Source organism: Oncorhynchus clarkii, chromosome 1 (assembly GCF_045791955.1).
Source record: "Oncorhynchus clarkii lewisi isolate Uvic-CL-2024 chromosome 1, UVic_Ocla_1.0, whole genome shotgun sequence".
NCBI lineage: Eukaryota > Metazoa > Chordata > Actinopteri > Salmoniformes > Salmonidae > Oncorhynchus > Oncorhynchus clarkii.
In genome coordinates this window covers 30,891,044-30,915,998 of record NC_092147.1, presented here as the reverse complement: position 1 = coordinate 30,915,998, position 24,955 = coordinate 30,891,044, and the positions used below count along the sequence as shown (strand labels likewise).

The 24,955-nt window shown below is 42.6% G+C and overlaps 1 protein-coding gene across 5 annotated transcripts in view; it reads right to left on the bottom strand.

Moving 5' to 3' along the window:
* The window catches only part of LOC139405569 (semaphorin-4B-like), an 87,291-nt gene extending 68,630 nt beyond the window's left edge, over positions 1 to 18,661 (bottom strand). The window contains exons 1-2 of one of the 5 annotated variants that reach the window (XM_071148000.1): positions 18,403 to 18,624; positions 15,055 to 15,152 (exon numbers count right to left, since the gene is read on the bottom strand). The gene's annotated coding sequence lies outside the window, so the exon portion shown is untranslated. Of the gene's footprint in view, positions 1 to 15,054; positions 15,153 to 18,402 lie in introns of all 5 variants that reach the window. The other 4 variants (XM_071148006.1, XM_071147984.1, XM_071147992.1 and 1 more) reach the window with 4 other exon arrangements.
* Positions 18,662 to 24,955: the final 6,294 nt, after the last annotated feature.

The following is a 24,955-nucleotide window of genomic DNA, read 5'->3' as shown; positions in this document are numbered from 1 at the left end:
GCAGGTACATACAGGCCCACATCTTATGTCACATGGTCTGGTCAACAAGCACTATGCAGTATTAGAGTGCAAATGGCTTAATTTGAAACTTAATGTCTGAGAAAGAGGGTAGAAATTAAGTTTCTCCTTTTCATTAACACCAAGCAAAAATACATGTATAACATGCATTAAAATGCATAACCTTTATATCACATTTCTGCTAGTGGGAGTTAGCTTTCAGCTTGCTTTCACTGCCTCTGCAGAGGAATGTTGGTTAATGTAGTACAGAGTGGAGTGAACCTCAAAAGGACCCTTGACGTTCCTGTGGCCTTTGTTTGCAGTGAAGGGCCCAGTCATAGAGTGCAGTGGATGTGTGTGAGATCCAATCAGAGTCCTAACACGTCCACACAGCTCAGCTCTTTGCAGAGCCCTGCGGCTGCAGGCATGTAGGTGGGAGCTGATGTCATGGAGAGATGGCAGTGAAATGATCTGTGACAGGAAAGTTGAGCCTCTTCAATACCATGTTAGAGCCAAGCCCACATTGTCACGGCTGTTGAAGGAACTGGACCAAGGTGCAGCGTGGTAGGCGTACATTTTCTCTTTTATTCGAAATGACGCCGACAAAGCAATAAACAATACAAAACAAACCGTGAAGCTTAAGGCTATGTGCCATCAAACAAAGTTAACTTCCCACCAAGACAGGTGGGAAAAAAGGCACCTAAGTATGGTTCCCAATCAGTGAGAACGATAGACAGCTGTCCCTGATTGAGAACCATACCAGGCCAAAACATAGAGATACAAAATCATAGAAACACAACACATAGAAATGCCCACCTCAACTCACTTCATCTACTTTCACAACAGAGGTCAAGGCACGTCAAACCACATGTCAGGCCCTTGGAAAAAGCAGCATCTCTCTTGCTCTGCTCATGTTTGGAAAAGAGATTGCATCCTCTTTTCCAGACATGAGCAGAGCAAGACAGATGCTGCTTTTTCCAATATACACAGAGAAGAAAGATATTGTGCAGAACTGGAACAATGATAGATTAACTTCTCAGATAAGAAAATAGGTTATCAGGCAGACTAAATCCAAGTAGGTACTGTAGATGACTATCAGTTTTAAAAGAGTTTTGCTTAACCTTAAGAGCTGGGTCTGAACAAACCAAAGGTTTTATATTCTACCTGGATCCAGAGTCAACTGATTAGAGGGCACAGGAAGACAAACAGTAATTTCAAGAAGACACAACTCAGACAATGAGCATACAGTATCCCTCGGGAGCCATACAAGGCAATCTCCCAAAATACCCTATAACTTCAGGGTAAACTGTAACTTGAGAAACTAGGCTCTACTGCTTTGTTGTTCAGTAAAAAAGCAAATACATGCCATAGCTCTTTCTTTTGGGCAACCTCATCACAATAAGTAATACAGCATCCTTCAAATAAAGCACAAGAAGGTCACATCCTTACTTCATTAATTCAGGAACATGAGGAGTATGGCTGTGTAGAGGGACAGCATGAGGATATCTGTGTAATCTGAACCAATTAGACCAGCGGCCCTCTCCTCTTTTCCACTGTCCCACCAACCACGCTGGCAGCAGTGGTGAAAATGAGCATCAAAGCATCAAAAGCGTTAGTTGCTTCCTGTGAGCTGCTACCTGCATGCTAAGCAGTTCCATTCCCCCAGATGTCTAAAAGCTCTGCTGGACCCCAGGCAGAAGCAGCATTTCTGTAACCATCTCCCTCCCAGGTGGCCCAGACCAGACTAGCCAGGCAGACAGTGTAGTGGACAGGTGCAGGGATCTGAACCCTGCTGTCACTCACAGAACAAGAAAGCACCGGGATAAGATGTTAGCTTCCTTTAAAAGGCCAACGGATGCCCTGCCCTGGGTGTTTATACATCACATATTCGATCCTATGCCATTAATTATTCAGACTGCACTCTGCCTACTGTGGCTCTTACTTCAAACACCTGCACTGTCTGCCTACCTGCCCTGGGTAACAGTGTTACCGTAAGAAGTACGATTCGATATGTATCTTGATTAATGGGCTCCGATACGATACAGGAACGATAAGTTTTAGTTTGAAATGATTCGGTGCGATTCAGTTTCATTAGAATAACGAATCGATGTGATGCACTAACATTTGTTGCATAAACACATTCATTTTACATGATATATTAAAAGTGTGTGTGTGTGTGCGCGCGTGTGTGCGCGCGCGTGCGTGCGTGCGTGCGTGCGTGCGTGCGTGCGTGCGTGTGCGTGTGCGTGTGTGCGTGTGTGTGTGTGTGTGTGTGTAAATTATGTATATGTCTATGGTGTACACACTTTTGATCTGAAATCACCGTCACCCACTAATTCATTTGTACCCACTGAATATATAGCACAACTTTGGATTCCACCCTTCTCATAATCAAATGGTTTATATATTTTGGAAGTTATGAAAGACTGGACCTAAAATTGTGTATAAATGATCAAACGAGGTTTTGCCATGATTCCTATGTTGAAGATGTGAAAATTATTTGTTGGTCTGTAATGAGGAACATTCTGACGCTGCACTTGAAGAAGTTATGAAAGTACTTCTCCGGTTACTGGTAGGCATGCACCCATCAAGAAACTGACTGTTAGAACTGACAAATCCCCATGGATAGATGATACATTGAAAAAACGGTATGGCTGAGAAGGATGAGGCAAAGGGAATAGCAAATAAGTCTGACAACACAGTAGACTGGCAAACATACAGTAAATAGAGAAATCACCTGACTAAACTAAACAAAAAGAAGAAGAAACTATACTATGGAACAAATAGAAATGATATAAAGAATAATAGTAAAACACTCTGGAGTACTTTAAATGAAATTCTAGGTTCCATCCTTCATTGAGGCAGATGGCTTGTTCATAACAAACCCCTTTGATATAACTTATTTTGTTGACAAGATTAGAAACTTAGGCATGACATGCAAACATCAAATGCTGAGTCTTCATATTCATGCATACTGGACCAAATAATTAAAGACAAGCACTGTAATTTGGAGTTCCACAAAGTGGGTGTGGAAGAGGGGATTTCTCTTTGCTATCTATAAGGACAAACCACCTGGTACTGACAACCTGAGGTTTGTAGTGGAATTGCTGAGGTTGGTAGTGGAATTGCTGAGGTTGGTAGTGGAATTGCTGAGGTTGGTAGTGGAATTGCTGAGGTTGGTAGTGGAATTGCTGAGGTTGGTAGTGGAATTGCTGACGTTGGTAGCGGAATACATTGTGACTCTTGTTTGCAACATCTTCAATTAAAGCCTAGAAGACGTTGTGTGCCCTTAGACATGGAGGGAGGCAAAGGTCATTCCGCTGCCAAAGAATAGCAGAGCACCCTATAATGGTTCAAACAGCCGACCAACCAACCTGTTACAAGTGCTTAGCAAACTTTTAGAAAAAATTGTGTTTGATGAAATACAAAGTTATTTTTACAGAAAACAAATGAACAACATACTTTCAGCATGCTTAAAGGGAAGGGCTCTCAACATGCTCGGCCCTGACACAAATGACTGATGATTGGCTGAAAGAAATTGATAGTAAGAAGGTTGTGGGAGCTGTTCTGTTCCCTCAAAAACTTTTTGGCACTGAGCAAATTTCAGAGCAAACTTGAAATTCTGTGCAACTTCCAGTGTGCGTTTACTGTGAACACTGAGGCTGTACCCAAGTTACAGCTTAACAGTGGCCAAGTAGGCTACTGTGGCTATTTGATCATAATCTAGGCCTACCAGAGTGGTCTACCACCAAAAGCAATGGAGAAAATCCCATACATAACATTTTAACACAGAAATAGTTTTTCTACCATTCAGCCTACAGTAGCAGTGGTGTTCAATGTAGGGCTTGACATGAACCTGTTGGTCCATCCTTCAGACACGGTGACTGAAAATGTTGTTTTGTTTTGTTTGATGCACGCAACCACTTCACAAAATGAAGTGCCATTGTTAGAGAGAATCAGACAAATTATGCTACCCTCTGCCTATTGGCTACATAGCATATTCAAGCCTGTCTCAAGCCTGCCCATTTAAGACACAAAAAGCTCTTTACCTTACTCGCTTTTCAAAGATGTCTAGAAATGTATATGTTTTTTTTGCTCTTGTAGACAATGGTCTATTTGCATATAGGCTTATTGCAGCTCTGCTTGTTTATGCAACACAGGTCTGTGTAGAGTAAGGGCTGAGTCGTGTGTGTCAATGCAATATAATCCTACTCCGATGCATTCTGCCTACAACAACATGTCTTGTGTAGTTAGTTTTGGGTATGTTTCATTGAAAGTGGCTAATATTGTGTTGATTCAATCACAATAGCCACAGTGAAGGAAGACGTTGATTGAGTAAACAGGGAAAATGTTATTGTATTTCAAAATTTGAGGTAGGCTATATGATCACACCGGTAATATATCCATTGTTGTGTTACTTGTGAGGCACAGCTGAGTGAGCAAAAATGTTAATAATTAGCTTTTTATTTGTATTTTACTGGGCTGATGCTGCCTGCATCTGATGGTTAGTCTCAGTGGAGGGAGAGAGCAGACTGAGGGTCCGCCTCTCAACATCCCTCCTCTCTCCCTTTCCTCCACTGACACGAACCAAAATGGGACACCGTCTTCCATCTGATGGTGAAACTCGAGTCGCACCGCATTATTTCGGCCTCATGCACTCATTCATGCTGTTACTCCTATTAACAGAAAAAGTGAAATATTCCTCCATGTTAAAAAAAGACCCAAGCCGCTAATAATAATAACAAAGCAAGCCTATTGATATTCATTCATCACTGCTTCCGTGCTTTTTGTTACTCAGAGTTGAAATAGGAAGAACGCACATTTTATGGTTATAAAAGTGTTGAATACAAAATGTTGACAGTGCTGAGTAAGAACTTAAACACATGAACTCAATCATAAAATCAGCTGTTCTTTGCTGTATTAGTTGACAGTCTTTTTCTACAGTGCCTTGCGAAAGTATTCGGCCCCCTTGAACTTTGCGACCTTTTGCCACATTTCAGGCTTCAATCATAAAGATATAAAACTGTATCTTTCAAACTTTTTTAACAAATCAAAAACTGAAAAATTGGGCGTGCAAAATTAAGGGGCAAAGTTCAAGGGGGCCGAATACTTTCGCAAGGCACTGTAGTTAAATACATTTCAAATTTAGCATACAGGAGCAATTAGGTTTAACTAAGTGTCTTGCTTAAGGGAACATTGGCAGATTTTTCACCTAGTCAGATTCAAACCAGCAACCTTTTGGTGACTGCCCTGACCTCTTTACCACCAAGCTACCTGCTGCCATGATTTGAAAGTCTTTGAAATCTCACAATCTCAACTTTGCTGTAGTTTTCTTTTATGTCTGTTACGTCACTGCAGACACGTAATCTGAGCCATCCGATTGGCCAGCGGTAGGCTTATAGTGCACTTGATTTGGTCTCTGGGCCGCCGGGAATGCAAAGTTTGAAACCTTCAGACACATGAAATGGTTAAAAATGGAAACAGTTCGCCTACCCGGCGCGCAGGGCAGCTGAATCGGATTCACCTACCACCAGAATAGTTTTTACAGAAATGTTCAAGGCGCTAAGAATGACCAGTCGATCGCGATTGACCCGTTAGTGACCACTGTTTTAGAAAGTGGTCACGAACTCGTACTTCTCTCTGTGGGCTGATATTTCTTCTGCGCGGCAGTCCTGGAGGAGCTGTGCGGCAGTCTCAGGGCTACTACATGAGGTAACATTGATCTTAACCTATTGCTGAAAAGATGTAGGTGTAATGGATTAGCATCCTCTGCTTTATTATGGATTGAGAGTAACCAATCTAAGAGAACACAGAGGGTTTTCTCATGCAAATTCAGTTGAGTGTGGTGTCTTGCAGGCCCTAGTTTTGTCGCACCTGGACTACTGCCCAACTGTGTGGTCATGTGCGGCAAAGGGACATAGATAAATTAAAGTTGGTCCAGAACAAGGCAGCATGTATCGCACTTAGATGTACACGGAGTGCAAGTGTCAGTTACATGCATGTCAATCTCTCCTGGATCAAAGTTGAGGAGAGATCGACTGTATCACCATTGGTCTTTGTGCGAGGTGTTGATGTGTTGAAGGTACCCAACTGTCTGTTCAAGCAGTTGACACACAGTTCGGACACTCATCGCTACAACACAAGACATGCAACCAGAGGTCTCTTCACAGTCCTCAGGTCTAGAACAGAGGCTGGGAAACACACAGTATTAAATAGAGCCATGACTACATGGAACTCTCTGCCCCCCCAGGTAACTCAAACTAGCAATAGAAACAGATGAAAAAAACTGATTAAAGAACACCTTACTGCACAAAGGGGACTGTGAAAAGACAAAGCCATTTTATATATCTTGTATTGTCATTTGCACTTTATTATGTGTTAGACCTAGATATTATGTGTATGTACTGATATGTAACCTATTTTTTGACGTTTTAAAATGTACACTACCGTTCAAAAGTTTTTGATTACAGGCTCAAAATGTCCAGAAACAAAGAACTTTCTTCTGAAACTCGTCAGTCTTTTCTTGTTCTTACAAATGAAGGCTATTCCATGCGAGAAATTGCCAAGAAACTGAAGATCTCCTACAATGCTGTGTACTGGCAGGTTCATTAAATAGTACCCGCAAAACACCAGTCTCAACGTCATCAGTGAAGAGGTGACCTTCTAGGCAGTTGCTGAATGCTGGCCTTCTAGGCAGTTGCAAGCAAAAGAAAAAGTCATATCTCAGACTGGCCAAAAAAAGAAAATATGAACCTTTTCACAAGTACCAACACACGGGTGTGATCATTCTACAGTGTAGCGTACGATCAAACCGGTGTGATTAGAATGCTTATTTAGAAGGCTTATTTAGAACGGACAGTTTCAAATGACACAACAATCAGCATTTGAGCTTAACTTATTTTCAGAAACATTTTGCACAAACACTGTCCTTTGAAAGTTAACATTTGAACTGGGTGAATCGTTACATCCCTAATAAGAAGCTTTTTGACTGCCACTGTCTACAATCAGTCTTCCAGTTCAACTGGAAGCCCCGGACAAGCACACCTAATTCAACTTGTCAACGAATCATCAAGACCTCAATGAGTTGAATCAGGTGAGTTTGTCGGGGGCTACAACAAAATGTGTGCTGTTGGGGGTACTTGAGGACTGGAGTTGGGAAACACTGAACTAGGGTGATAAAACCAGCATACAGTACTCCCTTCACTCACTCCTTTGTTTGTGGATTCCAGCTATACATGAAATGGCCAAATACCAGCATCTCTCCTCCTGGTTCTCCTCTGTGAAGGTCTCCCACTCCTAACTATCAGCAGAGATTTCTGACTGGATAATGTGACCAACACTTCCAAGTTTAGAGGAGGACAGAATCACCCAACTACAGTTTAATGAGCCCGTGACTTCTCAGCTAGGCCTAGGCTAAATGTTCAGTTAGCCTTCACATGATTGGATAATTGACAAAGAATATATGATCCCAAAAAAACAAGGCCTATGCCTTGTTTTTTTGCCACTCTGCGATTCTGTGATTAATTTTCTTAATGCAAAATCAACAATGCCTAGCATATTATGGGAGGGCTTGCAAATTTGACCAATCACTACACTATTTCTGCATAAAACAGTAAAATCATCTCAATGTTATTGCATAAAACTGAACCATCACCGTAGTACAAAAAGAGGGCTCCCAATTTCAACCAATCATTGCACATTTACTGCATAATATGGTTCAATCAAGCCACACATCAACAAACATCCCACCTCAGCACAATTTGGCTACAAATTTGGTAAAATCCTGGCATACTGCCATGCAAAATGTCAGAATTGGCACAGCAAAATCAAGTATTTTGCCTGCAAATATCACAACAAATCCCTGTGAAAAGCAGTAGAAAAGCAATTAAAAGCCTTCTATGATCAGTGGTCTGAAGTTGGGAGTCTGGGAGGGTCAGTAGCACCATTATTGGAGTAAAGGACACAACCTGGAATGCTGGGAGATATCGAATCACTGCAGAGGGGAAGGAGAGGGGGAGGCTGCCATTGTACAAGGCTGATTCCATTCATCACACACAGCAGCTCCACACTGGTGTCAAAGAGGAGCACACCAACACCATCACAGTGAGAAACACCTCATATAGACACGTTTAGATCAACATGGCAGCGAATGACACGTCGCCCTGTTTCTAGCTCCTAGACAACTTTGCTGTAGTTTTACTTTGTTATTTCTTACATTATTTACTCATAAGGTTTTTGAATTATTACCTACAGCCAGAAATAACATTTGGATCTTAGATCGCCAGTCACTCACCAGAATTTTTAGCAAAACAATTGACTTCCCTGGCCTGGATCCTTTGTTTGAACTTCCCGAGCTCTATTCAACCTGGGGGCTGCACCAAAACGTTGATGCCGGAGAAGAGGTCGAAGGAATGGGACCCTAGTCAAAGTCAGGCGGTGTGTATACCATCCACCGCTTCAGAGTATATTACTTACTAAGTTCAGTCCCAGGATAATAAAAGGAGACAAGCTCAGGGTGAGGATCTCCTTCCAGAGAGACACCGGGGACTGTAACATACTCTGTTTTACGGAATCATGGCTCTCTACAAATATATTATCCCCGTCCATTCATCCAGCGGGGTTCTCCATCCATTGAACGGACAGGAAGAAAGAACTCTCCAGTAAAAAAAATCAAGTTTTCTAATGACACAACAGTGGTAGGCCTGATTACCAACAATGATGAAACCCTGGTGGAGTAATGCCAGGAAAATAACCTCTCCCTCAACGTCAAAAAAAAGGAGATGATCATGGACAACAGAAAACAACAGAGATAGCACACCTCCATCAACATCAACAGGGCCACAGTGGAGAGGTTCAAAATCTTCAAGTTCCTCGGTGTACACATCATGTCGGTCTGGTACGGTAATTGCAGCATCCGCAACCGCATGGCTCTCCAGAGGGTGGTGTGGTCAGCCTAACGCATCACCGGGGGCACACTGCCGGCCCTACAGGACATCTACAGTGTCACAGGAAGGCCAAACAGATCATGAAGGACCTCATACATGCAAGTCATGGCCTGTTCACTCCACCACCATCTAGAAGGCGGAGACAGTACAGGTACATCAAAGCTGGGACCGAGAGACTGAAAAACAACTTATCTCCAGGCCATCAGACTGTTAAACAGTCATCACTAGCCAGCCTCCACCCAGTACCCTGTCCTGAACCTTAGAGACTGCTGCCCTATGTGCATAGCCATTGAACACTGGTCACTTTAATAATGTTTACATACTGTTTAACCCACTTCTATATGTATATATATATATATATATATATATACACACACTGTATTTCTGGTCACTTTAATAATGTTTACATACTGTTTTGCCCACTTTACCCATATATATATATATATATATATATATATATATATATATATATATATATATATATATATATATATATATTTACTGTATTCCAGTCATGGCTCATCATATATACAGTTGAAGTCAGAAGTTTACATACACCTTAGCAAAATACAGTTAAACTCAGTGTTTCACAATTCCTGACATTTAATCCTAGTGAAAATTCCCTGTCCAGTTAGAATCACCACTTTATTTTAAGAATGTGAAATGTCATAATAATAGTAGAGAGAATTATTTATTTCAGCTTTAATTTATTTCATCACATTCCCAGTGGGACAGAAGTTTACATACACTCAATTAGTAATAATAAGTCAGGGTTGTAGGCCTCCTTGCCCGCATGTTTTTTCAGTTCTGCCCAAAAATATTCTATAGCATTGAGGTCAGGGTTTGTGATGGCCACTCCAATACCTTGACTTTGTTGTCCTTAAGCCATTTTGTCACAACTTTGGACGTATGCTTGGGGTCATTGTCCATTTGGAAGACCCATTTGCAACCAAGCTTTAACTTCCTGACTGATGTCTTGAGATGTTGCTTCAATATATCCATATAATTTTCCTCCTCACAATGCGATCTATTTTGTGAAGTGCACCAGTCCCTCCTGCAACAAAGCACCCCCACAACATGATGCTGCCACTCCCGTGCTTCATGGTTGGGTGTTCTTCGGCTTGCAAGCCTGCCTGTTTTTCCTCCAAACATAACGATGGTCATTATGGCCAAACAGTTATATTTTTGTTTCATCAGACCAGAGAACATTTCTCCAAAAAGTACGATCATTGTCCCCATGTGCAGTTGCAAACCGTAGTCTGGCTTTTTTATGACGGTTTTGGAGCAGTGGCTTCTTCCTTGCTGAGGGGCCTTTCAGGTTACGTCGATATAGGACTCATTTTACTATGGATATAGATACTTTGTACCTGTTTCCTCAAGCATCTCCACAAGGTTCTTTGCTGTTGTTCTGGGATTGATTTGCACTTTTCACACCACAGTACATTCATCTCTATGAGAAAGAACGCGTCTGCTTCCAGAGTGGTAGGATGGCTGGGTGGTCCCATGGTGTTATACATGTGTACTATTGTTTGTACAGATGAACGTGGTACCTTCAGATATTTAGAAATAGCTCCCAATGATGAACCAGACTTGTGGAAGTCTACATTTGTTTTCTGAGGTCTTGCTTGATTTCTTTTGATTTTCCCATGATGTCAAGCAAAGAGGCATTGAGTGTGAAGGTAGGCCTTGAAATACATCCACCTCCAATTGACTCAAATTATGTCAATTAGCCTATCAGAAGGTTCTAAAGCCATGACACCATTTTCTGGAATTTTCCAAGCTGTTTAAAGGCACAGTCAACTTAGTGTACGTAAACTTCTGACCCACTGGAATTGTGATATAGTGAATAAGTGAACAATTGTCACTGTAAACTGTAAACAATTGTTGGAAAAATTACTTGTGTCATTCACAAAGTAGATGTCCTAACCGACTTGCCAAAACTATAGGTTGTTAACAAGAAATTTGTGGAGTGGTTGAAAAACAAGATTTAATGAATCCAATCCAAGTGTATGTAAACTTTCGATTTCAACTGTAACTACTGCTGTCCACACCTTTTCTATTCATATCCTGACCATTCTGTCTTTACACACCATTATACACTAAATGCACAAAACAGTAGGAACATCTTCCTAATATTGAGTTGCACCCCCTTTTGCCTTCAGAACAGCCTCAATTTACCGGGCATGGAATTTAGAAGGTGTCGAAATCTTTCCACAGGGATGATGGACCATGTTGACTCCAATGCTTCTCACAGTTGTGTTAAGTTGGCTGATGTCCTTAGAGTGGTGGACCATTCTTGATACACACAGGAAACTGTTGATCATGAAAAACCCAACAGCTTTGCAGTTCTTGACACACTCAATCCGATGTGACTAGCACCTACTGCCATACCCCGTTTAAATGCACTTAAATATTTTGTCTTGCTTATTCACCTTCTGAATGGCACACATACACAATCCAAATCTCAATTGTCTCAAGGCTTAAAAATCATTCTTTAACCTGTCTCCACCCTTCATCTACACTGATTGAAGTGGATTTAACAAGGGGGGGGGGGGGGTGCTCTCTCTGCTGTTTCCTGAAGTCTACGATCATCTCCTTTGTTTTTTTGACATTGCGTGTGAGGTTATTTTCCTGACACCACACTCCGAGGGCACTCACCTCCTCCCTGTAGGCCGTCTCGTCGTTGTTGGTAATCAAGCCTACCACTGAGAGGGCTCAGAACACACCCTTGTGGGGCCCCAGTGTTGAGGATCAGTGGGGTGGAGATGCTGTTTACCTAACCTCACCACCTGGGGACGGCCCGTCAGGAAGTCCAGTACCCAGTTGCACAGGGCGGGGTCGAGACCCAGGGTCTCGAGCTTGATGACGAGTTTGGAGGGTACTATGGTGTTAAATGCTGAGCTGTAGTCGATGAACAGCATTCTCACATAGGTATTCCTCTTGTCCAGGTGGGTTAGGGCAGTGTGCAGTGTGGTTGCAATTGCAACGTCTGTGGACCTTTTGGGGTGGTAAGCAAATTGGAGTGAGTCTAGGGTGTCAGGTAGGGTGGAGGTGATATGGTCCTTGACTAGTCTCTCAAAGCACTTCATGATGACGGAAGTGAGTGCTACGGAGCGGTAGTTGTTTAGCTCAGTTACCTTAGCTTTCTTGGGAACAGGAACAATGGTGGCCCTCTTGAAGCATGTGGGAACAGCAGACTGGGATAAGGATTGATTGAATATGTCCATTAACACACCAGCCAGCTGGTCTGCGCATGCTCTGAGGACGCGGCTTGGGATGCCGTCTGGGCCTGCAGCCTTGCGAGGGTTAACACGTTTATATGTTTTACTCACGTTGGCTGCAGTGAAGGCGAGTCCGCAGGTTTTGGTAGCGGGCCGTGTCAGTGGCACTGTATTGTCCTCAAAGCGAGCAAATAAGTTGTTTAGTCTGTCTGGGAGCAAGACATCCTGGTCCGCGACGGGGCCCGGTTTTCTTTTTGTAATCCGTGATTGACTGTAGACCCTGCCACATACCTCTTGGGTCTGAGCCGTTGAATTGCGACTCTACTTTGTCTCTATACTGATGCTTAGCTTGTTTGATTGCCTTGCGGAGGGAATAGCTACATGGTTTGTATTCGGTCATGTTTCCGGTCACTTTGCCCTGATTAAAAGCAGTGGTTCGCGCTTTCAGTTTTGCGCGAATGCTGCCCTCAATCCATGGTTTCTGGTTTGGGAATGTTTTAATAGTTGCTGTGGGTAAGACATCACCGATGCACTTGCTAATACACTCGCTCACCAAATCAGCGTATTCGTCAATGTTGTTGTTTGACGCAATGCGGAACATATCCCAATCCACGTGATCGAAGCAATCTTGAAGTGTGGAATCAGATTGGTCAGACCAGCGTTGAACAGACCTGAGTGCGGGAGCTTCCTGTTTTAGTCTCTGTCTATAGGCAGGGAGCAACAAAATGGAGTCGTGGTCAGATTTTCTGAAAGGAGGGCGGGGGAGAGCCTTATATGCGTCGCGGAAGTTAGAATAACAATGAACTAGGGTTTTACCAGCCCTGGTAGCACAATCGATATGCTGATAGAATTTAGGGAGTCTTGTTTTCAGATTAGCCTTGATCATTAAAATCCCCAGCTACAATGAATGCAGCCTCAGGATATGTAATTTCAAGTTTACATAGAGTCAAATAAAGTTAGTTCCAGGCCATCGATGTGTCTCCTTGGGGGGGAATATATGTGGCTGTGATTATAATCGAAGAGAATTCTCTTGGTAGATAATGCGGTCGACATTTGATTGTGAGGAATTCTAAGTCAGGTGAACAGAAGGACTTTAGTTCCTGTATGTTGTTATGATCACACCACGTCTCGTTAATCATAAGGGCGGGGGGGCCCCTCTTCTTACCAGAAATATGCTTGTTTCTGTCTGCGCGATACGTGAAGAAACCAGGTGGCTGTACCGACTCCGATAGCGTGTCTCGAGTGAGCCATGTTTCCATGAAGCAAAGAATGTTACAGTCTCTTATGTCTCTCTGGAATGCTACCCTTGCTCGGATTTCATCAACCTTGTTGTCAAGAGACTGGACATTGGCTAGTAGTCTGCTCGGGAGCGGTACGCGATTTGCCCGTCTCCGGAGCCTGACCAGAAGAACGCTTCGTCTGCCCCTTTTACGGAGTCGTTGTTTGGGTTCGCCGGCTGGGATCCAATCCATTGTCCTGGGTGGAGGGCAAAACAGAGGATCCGGTTCGGGAAAGTCGTATTCCTGGTCGTAATGATGGCGAGTTGATGTTGCTCTTAAATCCAGTAGTTCCTCCCGACTGTATGTAATAAAACCTAAGATTACCTGGGGTACCAATGTAAGAAATAACACATAAAAAAACAAAATACTGCATAGTTTCCTAGGAACGTGATTCGAGGCGGCCATCTCTGTCGGTGCCGGAAGTAAGAGTAAAAGACACTCCCAGACACTCACATTCCCTAGCTCAACACTGTTTAAAATAGAACGGTATAATGTGTGTAACATGGACAGGCAAGAACAACAGGTGTGAACCCAAGGGTGACGGACAGCACGCCCTGAAGACAATTTTGCAATTCTCACATGGACACATGAGAAACACTGAACATATTCCAAATGTCTTCCCAAAACTGTTGCACAAGCCAGCTTGTGTACAGTTAAAATAAGTCACTGGTCGGGTGATGTGAAAGCCCGAGGCACCTTGTAGTACATGTGCTGTGTTTCTGTTGAGGTCTCATATGGGTTAAAGGCAGATCTGAGGCTCTCTGAGACAGCCGAGCAAACACAGGGTTCTGGCTAGGATCCATGTCCACAGCCATTTCCCACATCATGCCACTGTGACTGCTCTGGACTGGGAAAACACAGGAGACTGCTAGCTGTGTTCCCAGAATGACTGTTTGCAGAGTTCCCATGAGTAAGTAGACAGTAATAGGACTCCCTGAAGGCCCATGTTTAACCTTCAGGTTACAAGTGGCTGCCACTCCATGACCCATCCCCCTCTAGTCTCTCCCTGCTATCAACACCTCTCTCACTCACGCTATATATCCACCACAGCAAAAACTAACTGCTCTCTCACATTAAGACCCTTGCATTTATCATAGCACCCCAGTCCCAGCTGGCTTTCACAAACATTAAGTGGCAATCAGTCATCATAATGGTGGATGGGTCCTCCGAAGGACAGTGTTTCAGCTCACACACATTACTTAATTTGCTTCCTCATTGAACTAAGCACATGGCTGTTGAGAGGGGGAGGGGTTGGGTGAGGGTTGAAGTTTATTTACATTCCTTATTTTTACGACTAGAACGAATTGCATGACCTTATTTGTGATCCACTTCACACACACACAAGCAAGTGTGTACACATGCGCACACACGCACGCACACAGGTAAACAAACACTCACCCAGGTACTAAGCCCCAAAAATAAAGAAGAGAAATCAGTGTAATGCTGAGAAAAGGCCCCTGGGATTATATGATGAATGTGATTAGAAGCATGTGCTAGAGCGGGGCCAGGGTGGGTTGTGCTGTGCAAAGATACTACAGTGTGATGAATTTCTTATTTTATTTTTCTCAGAGCCGGATCACTAATCTGTAACAGGTTGTGCATTGCACTCACATTGTGAAGCTTCAGTGCACAGAAGCACTATTTTTCTTTCTTTGCTTTGTGCCCCTCAGTTGCTGGAACAGCATATCAAGAACGTCCTTCCACTGTAGCTAAAAACAGCCATGAAATGTTGTTTACTTTAGGCATTATATTATCACTTTTAACGTTAGTCAAATATCCGAATATTTTAATATTTGTGTGAGTATACATTTCTGTGAAAGAAAAATGCATATAGGCCTATTTTAACACTGAAAAGGCTTTTTCTAAATTAAATGTAAAATACCCATGTGACATTGTTACATAAAGGATATACCATGACATTTCAAATGATTAATTAAATAAAACAAAACTTTTCAATGTAGTTTAGCAAAATGAGAAGGAGTAGGGTACAACGAGCAACCAACAGGTATAATGTTGTTTTATCTGAATGGGGTTTGGGCATGGCCGGGGGAAGAAGTATTTTTCTCCACTCATACAAGAGTAATAAAGGCCTAGTGCATTAATTTAGTAAAAATAAATAATGGGTTGGGGAGAAAGCGCACCATGTAGCCTCAGTTAGCCTAGCTAGCTATAGCCAGCTAGCTTAGCTAGCTTCTCTAGGCTGCTCCAGTCAAGACAGGCACCGTTATATGGGACAATAAATAACATTGTGTCTGCTACAAGTTAGCTAGTCTTGGCTGTAGCCGAGTTGCCTTGGCTAGTAGCTACAGTGTCTGTCTCTCCCTCCATCTGCTCACTCCTATCTCACACATACTGGTCCATCCACAGCTGCAGCAATAGAGTGCCAGCCTCTCCCCCAATTAAGATATATTGGAATATATGCATATTCGACCACAACATCTGACCAAAATTCATGATATTATTCGAATAGTGAAATTAGTCAAAGCACAATATAGATATTTACACTGTACTATTGGCAATGAGAATACCACTATAGAAACATCCATTTACAGTTCATATCCAAGGGACCTCATCCATTAACAGAACATAGAATATCACAAAATGAAATGTACATCTCCCAATGGGATACTAGAAGTGGGTAGCTGGAGTGTGTATTTGAGGTATTGATGTAACAGGCACCGTTCTCTACCACAGAGCCAAACTCTTTGTGACAGCGTCATACAGGCAGCTCATTGTCAAGGATTCTGTACCCAGAATTCTGTTGCCAGCTGTTGTTTTTATGGATCAGACCAAAAGAAAACACAGGGACAAGGTCATCAGTAGAGGCAGGCTTTTCTTCTCCTCGCAAATGTGCCACAGATGGGGAAATCAACACGTTTCCAAATGAACTAGGTAACATAATTCACCTTGTTTAAAGAAGATATCCATTGTTCTGTCTTCTCATTCGGAGAGGAACCCCCTCTGACTGTTTGTTGCAAAAAGCTGAATATCTCTGCTGTAGTTCTACATTTGCTGTTTGTGTTGTCTCCTGTAGCATATCCATGGTTGGGATGGCTATCCTATTGCACTTCAGTGATACAGTATCTAGGCTATGTAGTCCCGAATAGGTTGATGTTGACGCCATATTTTGACAAAAAAGTAGGCACTGACCAATGTGCACTAGTAACATAAAGTATGTCCCAGAATTAACACACAACTATTGTATAGGTTAAGTCACCGTTTCCCAAACTATGGGTCACAAACCCAATTTGGGGTTGCCTGATTTGAAGATGGGGTCATGAGGGAAACTCATGAAAGAAATGAAATGCAATCACACTTGGGTTACGTCAGTAACCTCTGGCAGCCGCTAGATGTGGTAAACATCTCAAATAAACAGAGTGGTTTGGTTTTTTTCCCTACAAATGTGGCTCTAACATTTGGACCATTTAAGCTAAAAAATATTATGACCCCATCACCGAAAGACTCTCAGGAACACGTACATGTCTTCTGGTTCCCTCATTAGAACAGAGTGGACAAGACCAGGCACTAAATCAGACTGGGGGGAAAAAGAACATCATCAATGATGAAGTTCTTTTCTACACAGAAGAGCATACAACATGATGATCGCCTGATGATCTTTTGAACTTCCCAATACTTTTCTGATGCATTTCAGTCATTTCAAACCATACTTCCTTCAGATTGAAATACTGTCAAAAGTAATGTCAGACTGATTTGTAATAGACTGTAATAGCCCAAATTCAAAAAGTAAACACTGGCTGCTGATTGCATCACTTTTTTCACATGGTGGGGTGGTGATTTTTTAAATATATCAAAATGGGGTGCGGCCAAAAAAAGTTTGGGAACCCCTGGGTTAAGTTATGTACACTAAGTACTTGGAAACCCTGACTCTCCAAAGAAAGGCACAAAGTGTAACAAAGGTTGGCTTGTTTACTTCTTCATAGACTGGATTCAGTTTCCATTTATGTAATATTGAACACACCTCTAACACATTGGCAGGCACTTCTAACACATTGGCACCCTCAGAGTGAGGGTGAGAGGTTTGAATTTCACACTGTAACACCTGCAGGCTGTGGCCTGAAATGCCCAGCCAGACCCATAACCCCTGATTGGCATCACAACTCAAACCACCACAACAGTCCTGCTGCACAGCACAGCCTGAAACCACTACGGGAGAAAAGGCATAATCATGCTAACACACTCTCAAATGTTGCTTTTTTGTTTGTTCTTTCCCCATCATTTACAAAGCCAACTTTACCACAGGCCACAGAGTTCAAGGAAAGTTCCTGTGCTGAGAGAGGATGAGTGCACTGGCTGCCACATTCACTGACTCCTATCTGTAGAGAGGCCCCATTCCCTGTCACACACTCTATTTGCCACAGTGGTTGTCTAGTTTAAAGAGCTGGAGAGACTGAGCCATCATCTCCACTAGAAAAAAACACTGCTTTACTATGGTCCCTCACGCACAGGCCAACAACCCTTTAAATGTGAACACACCCAGGTAAATAGCTGTGTAAATACAGAGAGAAAAATACTGAGTCAACTGTCAACATCTCTTTTTTTGCAGGAGGATTTAAACACACCCAAACATATAGCCTGCCACTATGTAGAAAAAGGCAGCCCTTTAAAAAACCCTCTACCCTGCTATCACCTTGTGATAAAAACTTACTGGGGAGAGGCTGTCTCATGTCAGCATACACCCACTCTGGCAATGTGCACAGAGAGAGGGAGAGCAGCAACAACTAACCCCATGCAGACAGAGAGAGCCATAAAGTAGCCCTAAGCCCATAATGCAGCGAGACGGAGCAGAATGACAGCACAGAGAGAATGACGTCATTTCAAAAGGTAACCAAAACCACAGGAGACACATCAATGATTAACTGAGGCTAGGCTCAGCGCCGTTAATAAATACAAGGCTGCCTCTATAGTAGTGGCTTGTAGTTACACAACTATTGTACTTACACTCTTTCTAGCACTTCTCTGTACCAAAATGATCTTCAGATTTAAACAAAGGTTCCTTTAAGGTGAATCAGAGATAGAAGTCCTTCAGGGATTGAGTAATAGATTAGCCAGTATGTTATCCAGCGTAGAGCAGTTCGAGTACCAGTAGTTAAGGGCTCCTACTACTCCGTGTCTGTCTGCCTTCTCTCTCTCTATCTCTCCAACAGTCTGACACACTGTTGTAGTACAGCCTGCCTCAACTCTGGCCACTCTCCACTATAGCCCCTCCCCTCACACACTGCTGCCAGAGAGAGAGCGAGAGAGGAGGGAGGGGACTCTTATATTCTGATTCCACAGAGGTGGGGGAAGAAAGTGAGGTGGACAGGATACATCCACAGAAAGAGAGAATCTGATCCATGAACCAGGCTTAACTAGAATTACCACTCCAAACAATGGAACCATTTAGTAGGGGTTTGAAGAAGGAAAAACCTACGCCTGTTTAATTCAATCAAAAATTCACTTTGTATTTGACTTGCTACATACATGTACAAATCTACTGTATGTCACTGTAATTTGACTAGGCTATATAGTGATATGTCCCCTGAAAGTTCAATATTTCACACACAATATTAGGCATATTATTATAAAAGGTCAGTGAATGATATTGGATGGGTTCGGGTTACATCCATTAAAAAAAAGATGTTCATCGTATCTAGAAAATTCAGTGGGAAAACTAACTTCTCTGTCCAATTTCTTTGATGAGTATCACTATCAGAGTATTAATTGGAAGAAGTGAACTGGTTAAGAGGAACCACGAGTGTATTTTATATTCATCAGAGGAAGCAGAGGCAGAGTATGAGGCTATCCCTGACATGATGGTGTCATGAAGTGCTACTAAAATAATACCCAACCCACTACCAAGGACGAGCTTTCAGGGCTAGGCATACACAGCGAACAAGTCTGGGTGGGAATTGCATTCAGAACTAAGAGACCATTTCATACGCTGAAAAGGGGCCACTGTCTTCTGGTGAAACCGCATACTCCCATGCTAAATAGACATCGTTTGGAGTTGGCTCTCATTTCAATAGCATTAGTAAATGCTGTTATTCTTGCATGAGTGCCTTGGAGAAGGCTGAAATGGAATTGAAAATAGACAAATCATATCACTCAGCCATCACATGCTTTTTTTCCCTTTATCAAACAAAACAACCATGAGTGTTTGGTAGAAAACAGGTGCATTACATGCAAACACTTTAAGGAATGGATGCAGTCCAATTTCACACACAAAAAGTTACAGTCTCTGATGTGTAAAAATAACTTTTGAAAGTAGAAAAAGCCATCCATAAGAACACAGAGAGGTGTAAGGGAGCAGGCTGTTGAGAGGGGGACGCCTGTGCCTAAACTAGTGGGTGCTAATTAAGCCTGTTAACAAATACAAATGATTCTTTATGCCAGAGTGCTAAGGAGGCAGACGGAATGCCAGGTTTAGCCTAGAGGTGTCAGGAATGGAAATGCCAGCTCTGGGCATCTCTGCGACAAGGTATGAGGCTGAGATTCCATTGGTCCCATGAGGACGACTATGGCAAGGCGAGCCTACTTTACAGACGTCTTATTTACAGTCACTGGACACGGTCAGTCAGTCCTGTAGGAGACCGTCTTTTCCTGCAGCACATACTGAAGCCAGACAGACAGTGTACCTCTATAGAATGTGTGTAGGACAGTCAGTTAAGTTAGAACAACTGTCATTGCCTATACCAGATGTCCCTAAAGTAAACAGTACTCAGTGCAGAAGGAACCCCTCACCGAGGCTGGGAATATGTGGATCAAACTAGTCAAACAAAAAGGAGACAGAGGTGATCATGAAGGCTCTTTCTGTTGTCTGGGATCCTATTAATACATTTGAACAGGTATCTCTGTAATTCAGACTCCAGTCTACATACGCTACTGTATGGAGGGAATGCAGATATGCTAAGCAAAAGACTCATTTCACATAACGGTACCTATGAAATAGAAGGCATTAAACATATTCATAAAATATTTGTTTAATCCTTCTGTGCATCACACACCCAGAGGAAGTGTTGACAAGTCACTTTATACAAATTACTTACAAATAGTGAACAAATTACAGCACAGTGATAAGTCTGTATTACACATATACACCTAATGGGAAAACACCAGATAAGGACCCTATTGAACTAGTGGGGCTGACAGGACCAATGAGACAAGAGAGATAGGCTAGCTCCTCATTGTTCTCACCTCTGTGTTCAGGGATTATTTTATTATATTCAAGACCTCATCATCTTCAGGATAAGGTTTGGGTTTCACCTCCAACCACACAATGTCAACATTTACACTCTTTGCTCCTCCAATGTAACAAAAACGTCAGATATTTTTATCCGTAGAAACACTGGTGATTGATGTTGAGTGACCTTGTTACAGACAGCTGTGTAGAAACCTCTTTCTCTCCCTCTCACCTTACTTTGAGAGGACACACACATCACCATCATTATCATCATCATGGTGTTGAATTTAGAAGGTCTTAGTTGAGTGTGCACTGCATATGAGTAAGTGATAATAATTTTGAAACTTTCAACAATTAACAGCAGGGAATGTTGTGGAAGGTCACTTTATTCATGTGAATGTGCATCCAGAGGAAAGCCTCTCTGACTCAGTGATTCTGACCTCTATAGACAAAGACAGGTACTGCAACATCAATCACATGACACCACTTGACCTTTCCAGTGTCGATTCAGGAAAGAAAAGCATACAGAGATGCATAACGGTATTGAATGATAGATATGTCAGAAATACGGTAGTCGTGATACAGAGACTATGAACCCAAGGTCAACTGTCTACTCCCACGCTCTCTCTCTCTGTTCTCAGGTTATCTATTGTAAAAACGATATGGCAAACCTTTTACATCACGTCTCAGCTTGTCACAGCCACAGGCACTTTAAACAGAGTGACGGTTTGCCTCTGTTCACACAAAGTGTTGAATACTTTAGACCAAATTAGTGTATGTTAAAAACAGAATTTAGAATACGATTTTAACGAAAGTCTACAAGTTACAACTTAAGTAATTAAGTAATTGCTCTCACAGTTCATTTATATTATTGTGACCAGAGATATTTTTTTCTCTGGAAAAGTACAGGCAGGAGTGGCACTGTGTCACAATGCTGGGGGTGAAAGAATCATCTTCACCCCTGAGAGACTGTAGCCAGTAGCAAGTTGCGTTAGAGTGGCATAAACAGTCATGTACTTCTCAGATGCCTGATGTAACAGGGAATGTAAGGCCAGTTCACTAGGTTTCCCCTCTAGATGATGAAATCTGTAATTGCTATTTTGAAAATTCACTCAGAAGAGTCGTTGAGCTGTACAGTATGAACAATACTAACATCAGTATGGTGGCATGGCATAGCCTGTCACAAGCTATTGAAGCCAAATCCTCCATCTTCCCAACAGCATTAATATATAATCTAGCATTATAAAACAGTAATTCCCTGACCAGAAGCCTTATTACGCCACCAATAATGCCTCTGTATCTCCTAGGGAGGGGTAGGGTGTGGGCCGCGATGCGTGCCCTCGGGCAGATTGGCAATCCCACTGCTCCATCCCAGGATGTGTTGTAAAAGAAGGTTTGTGATAATCTGTGTGACTCACTACACGACATGTCCTTTCATTAGAATACTGAGTCCATGCCTGCTCCTCTGTCTCATACACTATGTCACTATCATTACTCATCAGTCTAACCTCCCTCTCTTTCTCCAGACCTGTCTGTCATATGCTCACCATATCAGCTGTGTGCAACATCCTTTTCTCTCCTAAACCTGCTTTTTTCCCTCCTCGTTCTCTCTCTCTCCCTCTCTTTCTCATCCTCTATAGAGCATCTGAATTTGTGACATAATCACAACTGTGCAATATTGAATAATCATAGTCAAACTCCTTCAGCATCTCTCCTTGTCAGTATTGAGAATCTATGTTCTGGCTTGACTAGAACAAGCACCTGTTCAATATTCAGATGGGGCTTTGGGGAGAGAAAGACTCCTGTGCTCCTCAGGTGGCCCTCCATGTCCATATCAAAGGCAACAGCAGCTCACTTTCATGTCTCCTCTATTTCAATCCCTCTGATGGCATGCAACAACATAGTCTGTCCTCCTCACTTTAATAGAGAGAGAAATTAATTAATTGAGCAAATCACTCCGCTCTCTCATGGCCAGTGATCTGATACTGTACCACAGTAGTTATTATTAGTAGGTCCAAGAGTTTTACCTGACCATGTGACTTGACACAAGGAAAACTCCTGGCTCTAGTTATGTACTAAAAAATATTGTTTTGGAATGTTATTTTGAATAATGTTTGTTTTAAAAATGGAATCCACATTACGGGAAACAGCGTCACTGTCCGACCCCAGCACCTTTCCCACTGGGCACAGATGAAAATTCAACGTCTATTCCGCATTGGTTCAATGTACAGCACTTTCGTTGAAAGGACTTGGACGCAATGTTGATTCAACCGGTGTGTGCCCAGTGGGTTGTTATTGGGTTTTTATGTGGACAAAACGGAGTTAAGGTGTGTGCTCAGTGGGTTGTTATGGTTTTTTTGTGGACAAAACGGAGTTAAGGTGTGTGCCCAGTGGGTTGTTATTGGTTTTTTTTGTGGACAAAACGGCGTTAAGGTGTGTGCCCAGTGGGTTGTTATGGGTTTTTTTGTGGACAAAACAGAGTTAAGGTGTGTGCCCAGTGGGTTGTTATGGGTTTTTCTGTGGACAAAACGGAGTTAAGGTGTGTGCCCAGTGGGTCGTTATGGGTTTTTTTTTGTGGACAAAACCGAGTTAAGGTTTGTGCCCAGTGGGTTGTTATGGGTTTTTTTGTGGACAAAACGGAGTTATGGTGTGTGCCCAGTGGGTCGTTATGGGTTTTTTTGTGGACAAAACCAAGTTAAGGTGTGTGCCCAGTAGGTTGTTATTGGGGTTTTTTTGTGGACAAAACGGAGTTAAGATGTGTCTAGCAGCATGGTGAAAAAATTCAGTACATTGCACATGCAATTATGTCAGAGGGAATAAAACTGTTTGTTGTTTGCAATAACTTCTTTGTTATTGTAATATCCCAGACGGACGTTCCAGTTTCACCATTAAGGATTCCAGCTTGAAAGGAGTGCTGAATATACACTACATCACCAAAAGTATGTGGCCACCACTTCAAATCCGTGCATTCTGCTATTTCAGCCACACCTGTTGCTGACAGGTGTATAAAATCGAGCACACATCTCCATAGACAAAGAATGGCAGTAGAATGGCCTTACTGAAGAGCTCAGTGACTTTCAACGTGGCACCGTCATAGGATGCCAACTTTCCAAAAAGTCAGTTCGACACATTTCTGCCCTGCTAGAGCTGCCCCGGTCAACTGTAAGTGATGTTACTGTGAAGTGGAAAAGTCTAGGAGCAACAACGGCTCAGGCGCAAAGTGGTAGGCCACACAAGCTCCCAGAACGGGACCAGCATTCTCTGGAGTGATGAATCAGGCTTCACCATCTGGCCGATTGATGAATCTGGGTTTTGCGGATGCCAGAGGAACGCTACCTGCACAAATGCATAGTGTCAACTGTAAAGTGTCACGCCCTGATCTGTTTCACCAGTTCCTGTGATTGTCTCCACCCCCTTCAGGTGTCGCTTATTTTCCCCAGTGTATTTATCCCTGTGTTTCCTGTCTCTCTGTGCCAGTTCGTCTTGTATATTTAAGTCAAGTTAACCAGCATGTTTTTCCCGTACTCCTTTTTCTAGTCCTCCCGGTTTTGACCGTTGTCTGTTTCTGGACTCTGTACCCGCCTGCCTGACCATTCTGCCTGCCTTGACCACGAGCCTGTCTGCCACTCTGTACCTCCTGGACTCTGATCTTGTTTTGACCGTTTTGCCTGTCCATGACCATTCTCTTGCCTACCCCTTTGGATTAATAAACATTCTAAGACTCCAACCATCTGCCTCCTGTACCTGCATCTGGGTCTCACCTTGTGTCATGATATAAAGTTTGGTGGAGGAGGAATAATGGGGAGGTTTTTCATGGTTCGGACTAGGCCCCTTAGTTCCATTGAAATATTTTCACATTTTAAACACTTAAACAATCTGTGTAAATCTTTCCATGTTGGTTGGTTGTGTGGGGCTGCTGAGGTTGGTGGGGGCTTGCAAGGGACTGCTGGGGTTCAGGGGAAGTCAAGGCTTATGAGAAGGTCTGCTGAACCCAGGAAGCCAGCTGGAAGTCTCTAATACAAGCCTGTACTCTGGGGGTCTGAAATAAAACACTAATTAACTCCGAGTAGTGAAAATAAATGACTAAGTGCCTTTATTCAGCACAACATCCTTCTGATGTGTAGTCTGGAGCAAAACGACAGCAAAACACTGTCCTAAAAAGGTTAATGAAATTAAGAAATCTCCGTAAAGGATGAAGTACAACATATTGATTCTTCTGCTGGTGTTCAGCTTGTAAAATAGTAATTAGATTGTGCTTTAGAATAATGGGCCTGAGAAGCCAACACACTGAGCAGGCATAATTGGTAATATTTGGTTGAGACATTGATCAAT